Raw genomic sequence first — 12,868 nt, forward strand, 5'->3', positions numbered from 1 at the left:
AGCATATAGTTCAGAATCAGTCATATAATCTTGGAAGTTTAAATGTATCTGTTTAACTTAATGTCTTTTCTTAATTCGTGAGTTTTAAAATAAAATTTAGTTTCCGATGTGTTCTATAGTAATGAATACTCGAAATTAATCGTTAAGTCGGAAATCTTGCAATTTCAAAAATTGATTTATGTATCTGCCTCAATCGTGGATTTTTGACGTGAGATCAATACGAGTATAATAGTGGATATTAAGTTTTGTAGATATTTTTAATTGTTAAAATCACGGTTTATTTTGGATTTTCATAACTAAATTTTTATCCTGAGGTTTTTACTATACACATGAATTTCCAAAGTTAATCTTTAATCGGAGATTTTCGTAATGTTGCGTTCGTATCTAAAAACTTTACGTTTTAAGTTGAGCTCTATCTATGTAACCTGAGATCAGATATATAATCGTGGATTTTCAAATATCATGTTGTAACCTGAGATCAGATATATAACCGTGGATTTTTAAATAAATGGCTTAGCCCACGACCTCTTGCGTTATAAAGTAAGTTTTTAACCTATATAATCAAGGTTTTTTTAAATAAGCTTCAGAATCTAAGATTTTAAAAATAAATGTTTTAATCTCTGATTTTCTCCCTAATCGAGGATTTTTAAATATTTTTCAGTCAGACGGCTTCCAAAGGCTAAAATATGTCAAATAATTTCGGATTTTTGAAATAGGTTTTGTTTGCACGAGATATGTCCTCAAGTCGTAATTATACCCTACAACACTATGTGTTGGGGGTATTATAAGTTTGATAGGGTCAAAAATTATGTAACACCACGAAATATTGGTTTCCCACATAGGAAAGTATATATGGATTTTCCTATCTCGCCGAGCTGAGTCGATCTAGCTATGTATGTCCGTCCGTTTGTCCGTCTGTCCAAGTTAATTTGTAATCACTCTACAGGTCACAATTATGGCCCGATCTTCACGAAATTTAGAATAGAGGTGGGGCTAGGGTCAGAATAGAACCCAATTTCTTTTGGAGATGATCGCATAATATTTAGGGGTTGAAATGGACCAAAAACTGAAAAAATCCTTATTTTGCAGTTGCTCTACAGGTTGCAATCAAAGCGGAAGTTAGCATGCAGCTAGAGCTTAGGGCTGAGCAGAAGCCTTCCAATCGGTCAATATTTAGTGGGTGAAATAGACCACAAAATTTGTGTTAAATAAAAGTCAAAATTTCCATTAAACCGCGAATATTTTTAATCCCGGCTGTAAGGGACGTTTTATACAAACAGCCAAAAGATTATTAAATAATTTTTATTACATCTATTATCCACAATCCCCTTACAAAGTGGGCAATATAATTTTTTTACTGAAAATAAAATTATTAAAATAAGATACCAAATCTGGATTGGAAATGCTAGCATTATTAAAAGGCACTTAAAATTAAATATTTAATTTAAATCCTCACATTTTTATTTGGACAAAATCAGTCTCAGTTAGCCATTTAAAATAATATATTTCACAATTGAATTTTACCCAATATAAATCTTTTTTGTTTTGATAATCTTATTCTTCTTATTTCTTATACACGTCTTTCACACACTCGGATTTAGGATAACTCCACAATCGGCCAGAGCTTTGCTTCTAAGTTTTATCCGACATTCCGTACACCTTCCATTCTTTGGTGTCTGAAACCAAACTAAATACTCGATTGTCCACTTTATTTCACATTACTATTCAGTTAATTCATAAAAATTTTGAGAGACATTTCACGCCCAAATTCCACAAATGCGTATTTTCTCTATGTCAGTCTATTCTTCTATCAATATAGTTTTTGTTTTGATTCGCATTGACATTTCATTCATAAATTTCATTTTTCTCTTCATTGATAACCCACTTACTATACTCACCTCAGTAGTATAGTAATGGTTTGAGTCTCCACTAGTAATAAAATTACACTACCGATCACAATTTAATTCACTTCTATTAACTAGAAATACACTCAAAACAATTTTCTGATGTGGTTATTCGTAATCTACAGCTTTATTTTCATCAAAATAATACATTTTGTTTCTTTTAAATGTGGTATATACATCGATTAGACCTTATTCGAAGCTGGCAACATTACCAAAAACGATAACTACAAAACTTTATTCTTCTCTTTGTTGACATTTTTCTGCTGCTAACTTAATAGCTTAAGCCTTTCAAGTAAAATAATCTTTCTTTTCTATTAAAATCCTGAACGTGAGCAGACGAAAAATCCTTATAAAAAATCGACATTTATCATTTGCATCCCGTTGTTAAATCAACTTTAAAGTGATAAAATTTTCTTCAAAAAATATATTTCGCGTTGCTCCTACGTGATTTTTGAAAAAAATATTAATTGGCTCTGCGACAACACAACGTGACCTGGCCACTGGAATCAGTATCCTCCCTTTTTTTAAAATATATTGTGGAAACCCTAAATAACTCCAAATTGGTGATTTCTGACGATACAAATAACCAGGCTATAAACGGACCATATTGGCCACAGGGTTATTGGCGTGCCATAAACATCAACAAACCTCTCGTGCACAATTATTCCAATTCCGTAACCCGACTGGCAGACGTCTGCTGAAGATCAAATATAGCTTCATCGTGGATGTTGTGAACAAAAACCCTGCCTTTAACTAAGACCATCGACACATAACATAACATCTGTTGGAACAAGAAACCTTTCTGTAAATAAGCCCATCGAGGTTAACTCTGACAGTAACCAATAAATATATATATTGCCTGAACGTAACCAAACAAGACATATAACGCTATTACGATTTCTTGCTGACTCGAAGTTCTTGTGAAGTTCTGAAAACCCGCTATATCCTAAGATTACGTTTTGGGTGTCTGAAACTATTCCCAATCTGATAGTGGAATTCTGAGGATATTTTGTTTTACATCCTGACATCCCTCTTTGTGGTCAGAATTCACCTGCTTCAACACATGCAGTCGTCCAAAACGAATGATCGACCAGCAATACAGAATATACGCCATAACCAAATTTTTGGAAATCATGGGATCTACATAGATTCATATCAACAATAACCGGATTTATTTAAAAATATAATTACAATTTACCCAAATGATATAAAATAAGTATAATTGATAATTCCCTCAATCTATCTATATATACGCACATGACATGTATTCAAAGATATAAATTGTTTTTTTTTTTCATATCAAAATCTATTACTATGGTAAAAATAATTTTTCTTTTTAAATTAACACAATTTAGTCTTTGAGTGTATATCATGCTGCAAAATATTTAGTACCTATATTCATTATCATCATATTTTTTATTTTTATCGCATGAGATAACATCATTACCACCAACAACAAACACACTAATTTCACAGATCAAAATGAACCAGCATCCAGCTATTGGAGAAGGTCTTCAACAATACAGGAGAGCGTGGTAAGTGATTGAGAACATAATTGATAAATTTGTTGTATTGTTTGTGGTAAAGTTGAATAATTAAGTGAGATCTAATTTAATGTATTCTCTTTGTTTGTTGAGAGTACACTCTGATATTAATTTCTCGAAGTTCAATTCTCTTACATTTATTCAAATTCTCCCTTGTGGTGAAAATTGTATTTCTTATTTATACAACATGAATTATCCCATTCAGGGGCAGAAAAGAAATTATGATATTGTAACTTTATGCGTTTAGTATTATTCTGTATATTTTAAATACGTTTAAGTTTAATCATCTTTGTATATAATGTGAATAAATTCAATATGAATTCAATATGAATTTCTAAATTTCTAAGAAGACGTTATCTTAATAGGGAAGGTTTTTTGAAGGTTTTTTAAATTTGGGGTCCAAAGAAAACATTGCCATTTTTGGACAATGGTTGGCGAGGGTTTAGAGGCCAATTCTCATAACATCGGAGAACTTTAAATTCTATATAGGTGACAGATTAAAACAACTACTTTTAACGATCTATTTCAATTTTAATTTTTGTTATGGGGTTTTGATTAAATTATGTTAATTTATTTTAAATTATTCCATATTTCAGTTTAATATTTATTTTATTTAGGGAGTCTATATTAATAGCTGTAAACAGACATGCCTTTGAGTTTAGTAGGACAACACCCCCCCCATTCCGACTGTAGCTACCAACTCAATGGCTCCCGTAGTCCTCATAACCAAAGGCTCTAAGGCTTAAAAGTTTTTAATGCATTAGATCAGAAAATTTAAACCGTGTACATTACAGTATTTGGCGCCCAACGTGGGGCCTGAAGATCCTACATGGATTTTGGCTCTTTCCGATTTTTCATATATAGATTTCATTATTTCGAAAGTTATAAATTTGGTTATAGTGCATGATTTTTTTTGGTATAAGAATAATTGGCAGCGTTTTCTGGATTTTCATCAATATGAAGTTAACTTCAATTTAGATGACCGAAAATAAAACTACAATCGTTTCTTTTACAATAAAGTCCTGTATTAAGGTTAAATTTTGAACTTTCCGATGTTTTAGTATGATTTCTAAATTGTCTTTTATCTCTAATTTAGCTATCAGCAACCTTTTAACGGATGGAATTTCGTTAGAACTGCTTTTTGCGGTTTAATGACCTCCGTCAAAAGGATAAGAGTTTAACATGTAAATTTTTGAATCTCAGGGCTGGTGTGTTAGACGTATTGGTATTTTAGAAAACATGCAAAACGCTATAGACCAGATTTTGTATTCAGTTGTTTTAATCTAAAGCTTTATATCTCTTCAAACTACTATAGATCATCACCTTATAAGAAACGTCATTTTATACATATGAAAATTTTTGGTTACTCTTAAAAATTGTGAATAAATAAAATATTATTATAGTTTAATGATATTTTTATCGCAAGTCGTGTTCCATATAGAAATATCCCATAAATACAAATAATAGCTTTTTGTTTTATACAATTTCGTATAGTTATTATATATATTTACTTCAGAATCTTCACTAAGTGTATTAATATATTGAAATTTAACTTGTAAAAATGGCTGAACAAGCCGCTCCTTTGAGTGAAGATCAGTCTTCAGCTTCGACTAATGTCACATCTTCTACGTGTCTAGTTTGCAATGAGTCTATGAACGAAGGCCAAGATTGTCTACTCATAAGCCATTGTCAACACTCATTCCATAGAGAATGCATAGAGTCTCATTTGTCTACATCCGGTCAATGCCCGGTATGTCAGCACCCTTGTGAACTTAACGAGTTAAGGTCCTATGTCGTCACGCCTAAAAGACAACCTGTGTCCAAGCAAGCAAAACGAGGCAAAGGAAGAGGTGCAATGGCCCGAGGGTATAATACAAGAAGTGCCAGCCGTAATTTATTTCAAGACATGCAAAACGTGTCATTTAATAATGAGATTAATCCCCAACCTGATCCACAACAAGGTGAATCTCAGATAAATAATTCTATAAATAATGATAATTTTCGTATATCTCCATTTACAACTAATACGAGACCAGCAAGTACAAACTCTGCTACAGTGGATTACGCTGAAATTAATCGCATGATTGAATCAAATATCACCCGTATTCTTCAAAACCTTAATTTGTCTCAAATTCCAATGATGTCGTACAATAATAATAATTTGCCTCAAATTCCAATAACATCATATAATAATTCTAATTCACAACCTATCAATACAAATAATTTAAGAGAAAATAATACCCTTTATAATATATCACATTCTAACGGCAATTTCCCCAATCAAAACAGATCTATAAATCCGAATTCCATACCCAATTCCGATACTAATGCTCATGGCACTGTTCCACAATGTGTTCAATTTTCTGGCTATTCTCAAAACTCAAATTCAACTTCACACACAACTAATCATAGTAATATACATGCTGACAAAGTTACTTCAATTATAAACAATTGGAATCTAAAATTTGATGGTTCCACCAATGGCCTTACTATAAACGAATTCCTGTATAGAGTGAAGACCCTTACTAATGAGACTTTTGACGGAGACTTCTCTGTCATATGCAAAAATTTTAATACTCTTTTGGCAGGCAAAGCACGCGAATGGTACTGGCGGTACCGAAAGACAGTAGATGTAATATCGTGGGAAGACTTTTGCAAGGCTATACGAAGCCAATATAAAGATATGAAATCTTCATTTGACATCCGAGAAGAATTAAGAAATCGAAAACAAAGGCCTGGTGAAACATATGATAATTTCTTTGACGCCCTATCTATGATAGCAGACAGACTACCAAGACCAATAGTTGAAGAGGAGCTTATAGGTATTATTGCTCGGAATTTGCGACCTGAGATACGTCAGGATTTGCTTTATGTTCCCATCGAATCCCTATCTCATTTAAGAAAACTTGTGCAAATGCGCGAGAATTTTTTAAATGATGATTATGTTCGAAAGGCATTGGGCCAGCGTAACCAAATTCCGCAGTCGTATCCTCGTAGAACGGTTGCTGAAGTTGAACACGAAGATCCGCTCAGAAATACGGAAGCGGAATACCTTTTCGAGGTTACTCAGAAAAATAACGATTTCACCTATAAATGCTGGAACTGCGATAAATCGGGACACCACTGGCAAGATTGTTTGGAAAGTCGAACTATATTTTGCTACGGCTGCGGTTCTAAAAACGTATATAAGCCACAATGCGCTAAATGCATTGGACGTAATGCGACCAATCCAAAAAACTTGAGACCAATGGGGCCTCCAAAGGACTAAGTTTGACGGAGGTACCTTCAAATAATTCGAACCCAGATATTTCCCAGAAAACAAATGATGAACGTAATACAGAACATAACAATTCCAGTTTCAAGTCTAACGATAATAAATCTGATTATATTACTAATAAATCCAACCATTCTGGTACTTTTAGTACAAATATTTCTATCCTTAAAAGGCCAGCCTTTGAACATACAAGTAATGACAATGATAACTCCAAAATAATATATCCCACACTTCCGTATCATAAGCGTTTAGAGTTATATTTGAAACGGAGAAATGAAATATTCAATGTTTCATCTATTCATTCGCTTAAACAACCAAAACGGTCAACACTTCGTCAGCGAAAATTTTTCAAACTTAGGAAAGTATGCTCAAAAATTAATATTTCAACCATAGTATCGAACCCAAATGACAGAAGATATTACGCTAAAGTGTCGTTTCTAGATCTCACGGAATACGGTCTTCTCGATACTGGGGCCAATGTAAGTTGTATAGGTGAAGATCTGGCAAACAAAGACTTTTCAAAATTCCCCAACTTCTTCGGATGTAAATCCTTCGTCAAAACCGCTGACGGCAATCGGCAAAAGGTTCTGGGATGGATTGATGTAAGCGTGTCCTTTATGAGTAAGATAAAAAATATAAAACTTTATATTATTCCGACAATCTCCCAAAGGTTAATCCTTGGGATAGATTTTTGGAAGACTTTTAATCTTTTAGAAAATATATTAGGGTCAACTGACATATTAGCTTCTAACCATAATGGCATTTGTACTTCCGATATATCCTCTCTTGATATACCCCCGGACGTAGAAAGTGCAAAAGCTACGGACGAAATTTTTTACCCCTTAAATGACCAGGAGGTAAAACAATTAAATACCGTTATCGACCTTTTTCCAAATTTCGAGAAACAGGGCCTAGGCAGGACTGAAATTATAAAACACGTCATCGATGTTGGAGAGGCTACTCCGATCAAACAACGCTTCTACCCTGTCTCACCGGCAGTGGAAAAGTTAATGTTTGATGAAATTGACCGGATGTTGAAGTTAGGGGTTATCGAACCATCCAATTCCCCATGGAGCTCTCCAATGAGATTAGTCATTAAGCCTAATAAGGTTCGACTATGTCTCGATGCTCGTAAACTGAATAGCGTGACGAAAAAGGACGCATATCCGCTTCCGAACATCGAAGGGATATTCTCACGCCTGCCAAAAGCGAATATTATCACGAAATTAGATCTCAAAGATGCATTTTGGCAGATTAGTCTCGACCATAAGTCTAAGCACCTGACGGCGTTCACAGTCCCTGGGCGGCCTCTTTATCAATTCGTAGTGATGCCGTTCGGGCTGTGCAACGCCCCTCAGACTATGTGTAGACTTATGGACGAACTAATCCCACCTGATCTTCGCCACTCCGTTTTCGGTTATCTTGATGACCTAATTATTATATCCGAAGATTTTAAAACGCATCTTGAGATCTTAATTCGTCTTTCATCAGAGTTTAGGAAGGCTAATTTGACTCTTAATGTATCTAAGAGCAAATTTTGCGTAACCAAGGTCAACTACCTTGGCTACGTTATCGGCAACGGTGGCATTACAACCGATCCCGACAAAATTATTGCTATTTCCAACTGGCCAGTACCCAAAAACTTGAAACAAGTTAGGGGCTTTCTAGGTCTGGCTGGTTGGTATAGACGTTTTTTAAAGGATTTTGCGTCAGAAACTTTTCCAATAACGGAGGTACTGTCTACCAAAAAGAAGTTTCATTGGTCTGAAGAAGCACAGAAGGCATTTGAAAAGGTTAAGTCCTTACTTACCACAGCTCCAGTATTGGCGAACCCAGATTTTGGTAAAAAGTTCTACCTTCACTGTGACGCCAGTGATTTTGGTATAGGAGCCGTTCTCGTCCAATTGGATGACGAAAAAAATGAGAGACCCATTGCTTTTATGAGCAAAAAGCTCAACACAGCTCAACGTAACTATAGTGTTACGGAGCGTGAATGCCTCGCAGCAGTCGAAGCAATAAAGAAGTTCAGGTGCTACCTGGAACTTCAGGAATTTGAAGTCATAACGGATCACTCCAGCCTTCTTTGGCTCATGCGTCAGCAAGATCTCAGCGGAAGGTTGGCTCGTTGGGTCTTTAAACTACAGCCCTATAGGTTTTCCATCAGCCATCGTAAGGGCAAAGACCATGTTGTGCCAGACTCTTTATCAAGAATTCCACAGGCTGAAGTTTCAGGTCTAGAGGATGATCCAGTTATTGACTTAGATTCCCCGTGCTTCGAGGACAAGGACTATGTTGAGCTTAAACAACTTGTTTCCCAGAACCCTAATAAATACCCCGACATAAAACTCGTTGACAAGTATGTCTACTTTCGGGCGGAGCATTATTCTGGCGATCCGTCTCAAGAGCAACAAAGTTGGAAGTTATGGATTCCCCAAAATTTACGCAAACAGATTATAGCCCGATTTCACGATTCCCCTGAAGCAGCTCATGGAGGCATGACAAAGACCCTTGAACTGTTGAGACGTACATTCTTTTGGCCTGGCATGGTTTTGGATGTCAGGGGGTATGTCCGTAACTGCGACATATGTAAAACCGTTAAAGCCCCGAACACTATTATGAAGCCTCCCATGGGTCAGCAAAACCAATCCGTACGTCCTTTCCAGCGATTGTACGTAGATATATTGGGACCCTATCCCCGAAGTAAATCTGGAAATATTGGAATTTTTATTGTCCTAGACCACTTGTCAAAATTCCATTGGTTATGTCCTCTTCGGAAGTTCTCGGCCTCAGCTATACAAGATTTCCTTCAAAAACAAATTTTCCATGTTTACGGGGTTCCCGAGACTATTGTAAGCGATAATGGCAGCCAATTTCGCTCAAACGAACTAAATGCTTTTCTCACATCCTATGGAATCAGTCACACCTACACCGCATTATATTCACCTCAATCCAATGCATCGGAACGAGTCAATCGTTCGTTGATAGCAGGAATAAGAGCGTATCTTAAACAGGACCAACGCCAGTGGGATGAGAAACTGAGCCATATTAGTTGCGCTCTGAGGAATTCTATCCACCAATCCACTAAGTGCTCGCCATATCATGCTCTATATGGCTTTGACATGATCACCCATGCTTCATCGTACGACTTACTAAGAAAATTAAAACTATTAAATGAACCTTCTGTATCTTTGTCTAATGACGATGAACTTCAAATCATACGGCAGGATATAGTTAAGCACATCAAGCAAGCTTATGATAGGAACCAAGCGACTTACAACCTCAGAGCGAGACCACAAAATTTCTCAGTTGGTCAAATTGTTTATAGGCGAAACTTCGCTCAAAGTTCCCAAGAAAAAGCCTTTAATGCCAAACTGGCACCAATGTTTTTAAAAGCCAAAATCAGAGAAAAATTAGGCCAACAGTACTATATTCTCGAAGACATGGAAGGCAAACTAATTGGTACCTTTCACGGTAAAGATATGAGATCCTAAAAACGTCTATTCCATCTAATTGGCTTTCGAAAATCTTAGCCAATTATCCGGTTTGTAAGGGACGTTTTATACAAACAGCCAAAAGATTATTAAATAATTTTTATTACATCTATTATCCACAATCCCCTTACAAAGTGGGCAATATAATTTTTTTACTGAAAATAAAATTATTAAAATAAGATACCAAATCTGGATTGGAAATGCTAGCATTATTAAAAGGCACTTAAAATTAAATATTTAATTTAAATCCTCACATTTTTATTTGGACAAAATCAGTCTCAGTTAGCCATTTAAAATAATATATTTCACAATTGAATTTTACCCAATATAAATCTTTTTTGTTTTGATAATCTTATTCTTCTTATTTCTTACACACGTCTTTCACACACTCGGATTTAGGATAACTCCACAATCGGCCAGAGCTTTGCTTCTAAGTTTTATCCGACATTCCGTACACCTTCCATTCTTTGGTGTCTGAAACCAAACTAAATACTCGATTGTCCACTTTATTTCACATTACTATTCAGTTAATTCATAAAAATTTTGAGAGACATTTCACGCCCAAATTCCACAAATGCGTATTTTCTCTATGTCAGTCTATTCTTCTATCAATATAGTTTTTGTTTTGATTCGCATTGACATTTCATTCATAAATTTCATTTTTCTCTTCATTGATAACCCACTTACTATACTCACCTCAGTAGTATAGTAATGGTTTGAGTCTCCACTAGTAATAAAATTACACTACCGATCACAATTTAATTCACTTCTATTAACTAGAAATACACTCAAAACAATTTTCTGATGTGGTTATTCGTAATCTACAGCTTTATTTTCATCAAAATAATACATTTTGTTTCTTTTAAATGTGGTATATACATCGATTAGACCTTATTCGAAGCTGGCAACATTACCAAAAACGATAACTACAAAACTTTATTCTTCTCTTTGTTGACATTTTTCTGCTGCTAACTTAATAGCTTAAGCCTTTCAAGTAAAATAATCTTTCTTTTCTATTAAAATCCTGAACGTGAGCAGACGAAAAATCCTTATAAAAAATCGACATTTATCATTTGCATCCCGTTGTTAAATCAACTTTAAAGTGATAAAATTTTCTTCAAAAAATATATTTCGCGTTGCTCCTACGTGATTTTTGAAAAAAATATTAATTGGCTCTGCGACAACACAACGTGACCTGGCCACTGGAATCAGTATCCTCCCTTTTTTTAAAATATATTGTGGAAACCCTAAATAACTCCAAATTGGTGATTTCTGACGATACAAATAACCAGGCTATAAACGGACCATATTGGCCACAGGGTTATTGGCGTGCCATAAACATCAACAAACCTCTCGTGCACAATTATTCCAATTCCGTAACCCGACTGGCAGACGTCTGCTGAAGATCAAATATAGCTTCATCGTGGATGTTGTGAACAAAAACCCTGCCTTTAACTAAGACCATCGACACATAACATAACATCTGTTGGAACAAGAAACCTTTCTGTAAATAAGCCCATCGAGGTTAACTCTGACAGTAACCAATAAATATATATATTGCCTGAACGTAACCAAACAAGACATATAACGCTATTACGATTTCTTGCTGACTCGAAGTTCTTGTGAAGTTCTGAAAACCCGCTATATTCTAAGATTACGTTTTGGGTGTCTGAAACTATTCCCAATCTGATAGTGGAATTCTGAGGATATTTTGTTTTACATCCTGACATCCCTCTTTGTGGTCAGAATTCACCTGCTTCAACACATGCAGTCGTCCAAAACGAATGATCGACCAGCAATACAGAATATACGCCATAACCAAATTTTTGGAAATCATGGGATCTACATAGATTCATATCAACAATAACCGGATTTATTTAAAAATATAATTACAATTTACCCAAATGATATAAAATAAGTATAATTGATAATTCCCTCAATCTATCTATATATACGCACATGACATGTATTCAAAGATATAAATTGTTTTTTTTTTTTCATATCAAAATCTATTACTATGGTAAAAATAATTTTTCTTTTTAAATTAACACAATTTAGTCTTTGAGTGTATATCATGCTGCAAAATATTTAGTACCTATATTCATTATCATCCTATTTTTTATTTTTATCGCATGAGATAACATCATTACCACCAACAACAAACACACTAATTTCACAGATCAAAATGAACCAGCATCCAGCTATTGGAGAAGGCCTTCAACAATACAGGAGAGCGTGGTAAGTGATTGAGAACATCATTGATAAATTTGTTGTATTGTTTGTGGTAAAGTTGAATAATTAAGTGAGATCTAATTTAATGTATTCTCTTTGTTTGTTGAGAGTACACTCTGATATTAATTTCTCGAAGTTCAATTCTCTTACATTTATTCAAATTCTCCCTTGTGGTGAAAATTGTATTTCTTATTTATACAACATGAATTATCCCATTCAGGGGCAGAAAAGAAATTATGATATTGTAACTTTATGCGTTTAGTATTATTCTGTATATTTTAAATACGTTTAAGTTTAATCATCTTTGTATATAATGTGAATAAATTCAATATGAATTCAATATGAATTTCTAAATTTCTAAGAAGACGTTATCTTAATAGGGATGGCTATATAGTTTGAAGGTTTTTTAAATTTGGGGTCCAA

The 12,868-nt window shown here is 34.5% G+C and overlaps 1 protein-coding gene across 1 annotated transcript in view; it reads right to left on the reverse strand.

Annotated features, from left to right (window-relative positions):
* LOC101888412 (semaphorin-1A) overlaps nt 1–12,868 on the reverse strand; it is a 620,253-nt gene that overhangs the window by 577,649 nt on the left and 29,736 nt on the right. The gene's annotated exons all lie outside the window — the stretch shown is intronic.

This window comes from Musca domestica, unplaced genomic scaffold (assembly GCF_030504385.1).
Source record: "Musca domestica strain aabys unplaced genomic scaffold, Musca_domestica.polishedcontigs.V.1.1 5, whole genome shotgun sequence".
Classification (NCBI taxonomy): domain Eukaryota; kingdom Metazoa; phylum Arthropoda; class Insecta; order Diptera; family Muscidae; genus Musca; species Musca domestica.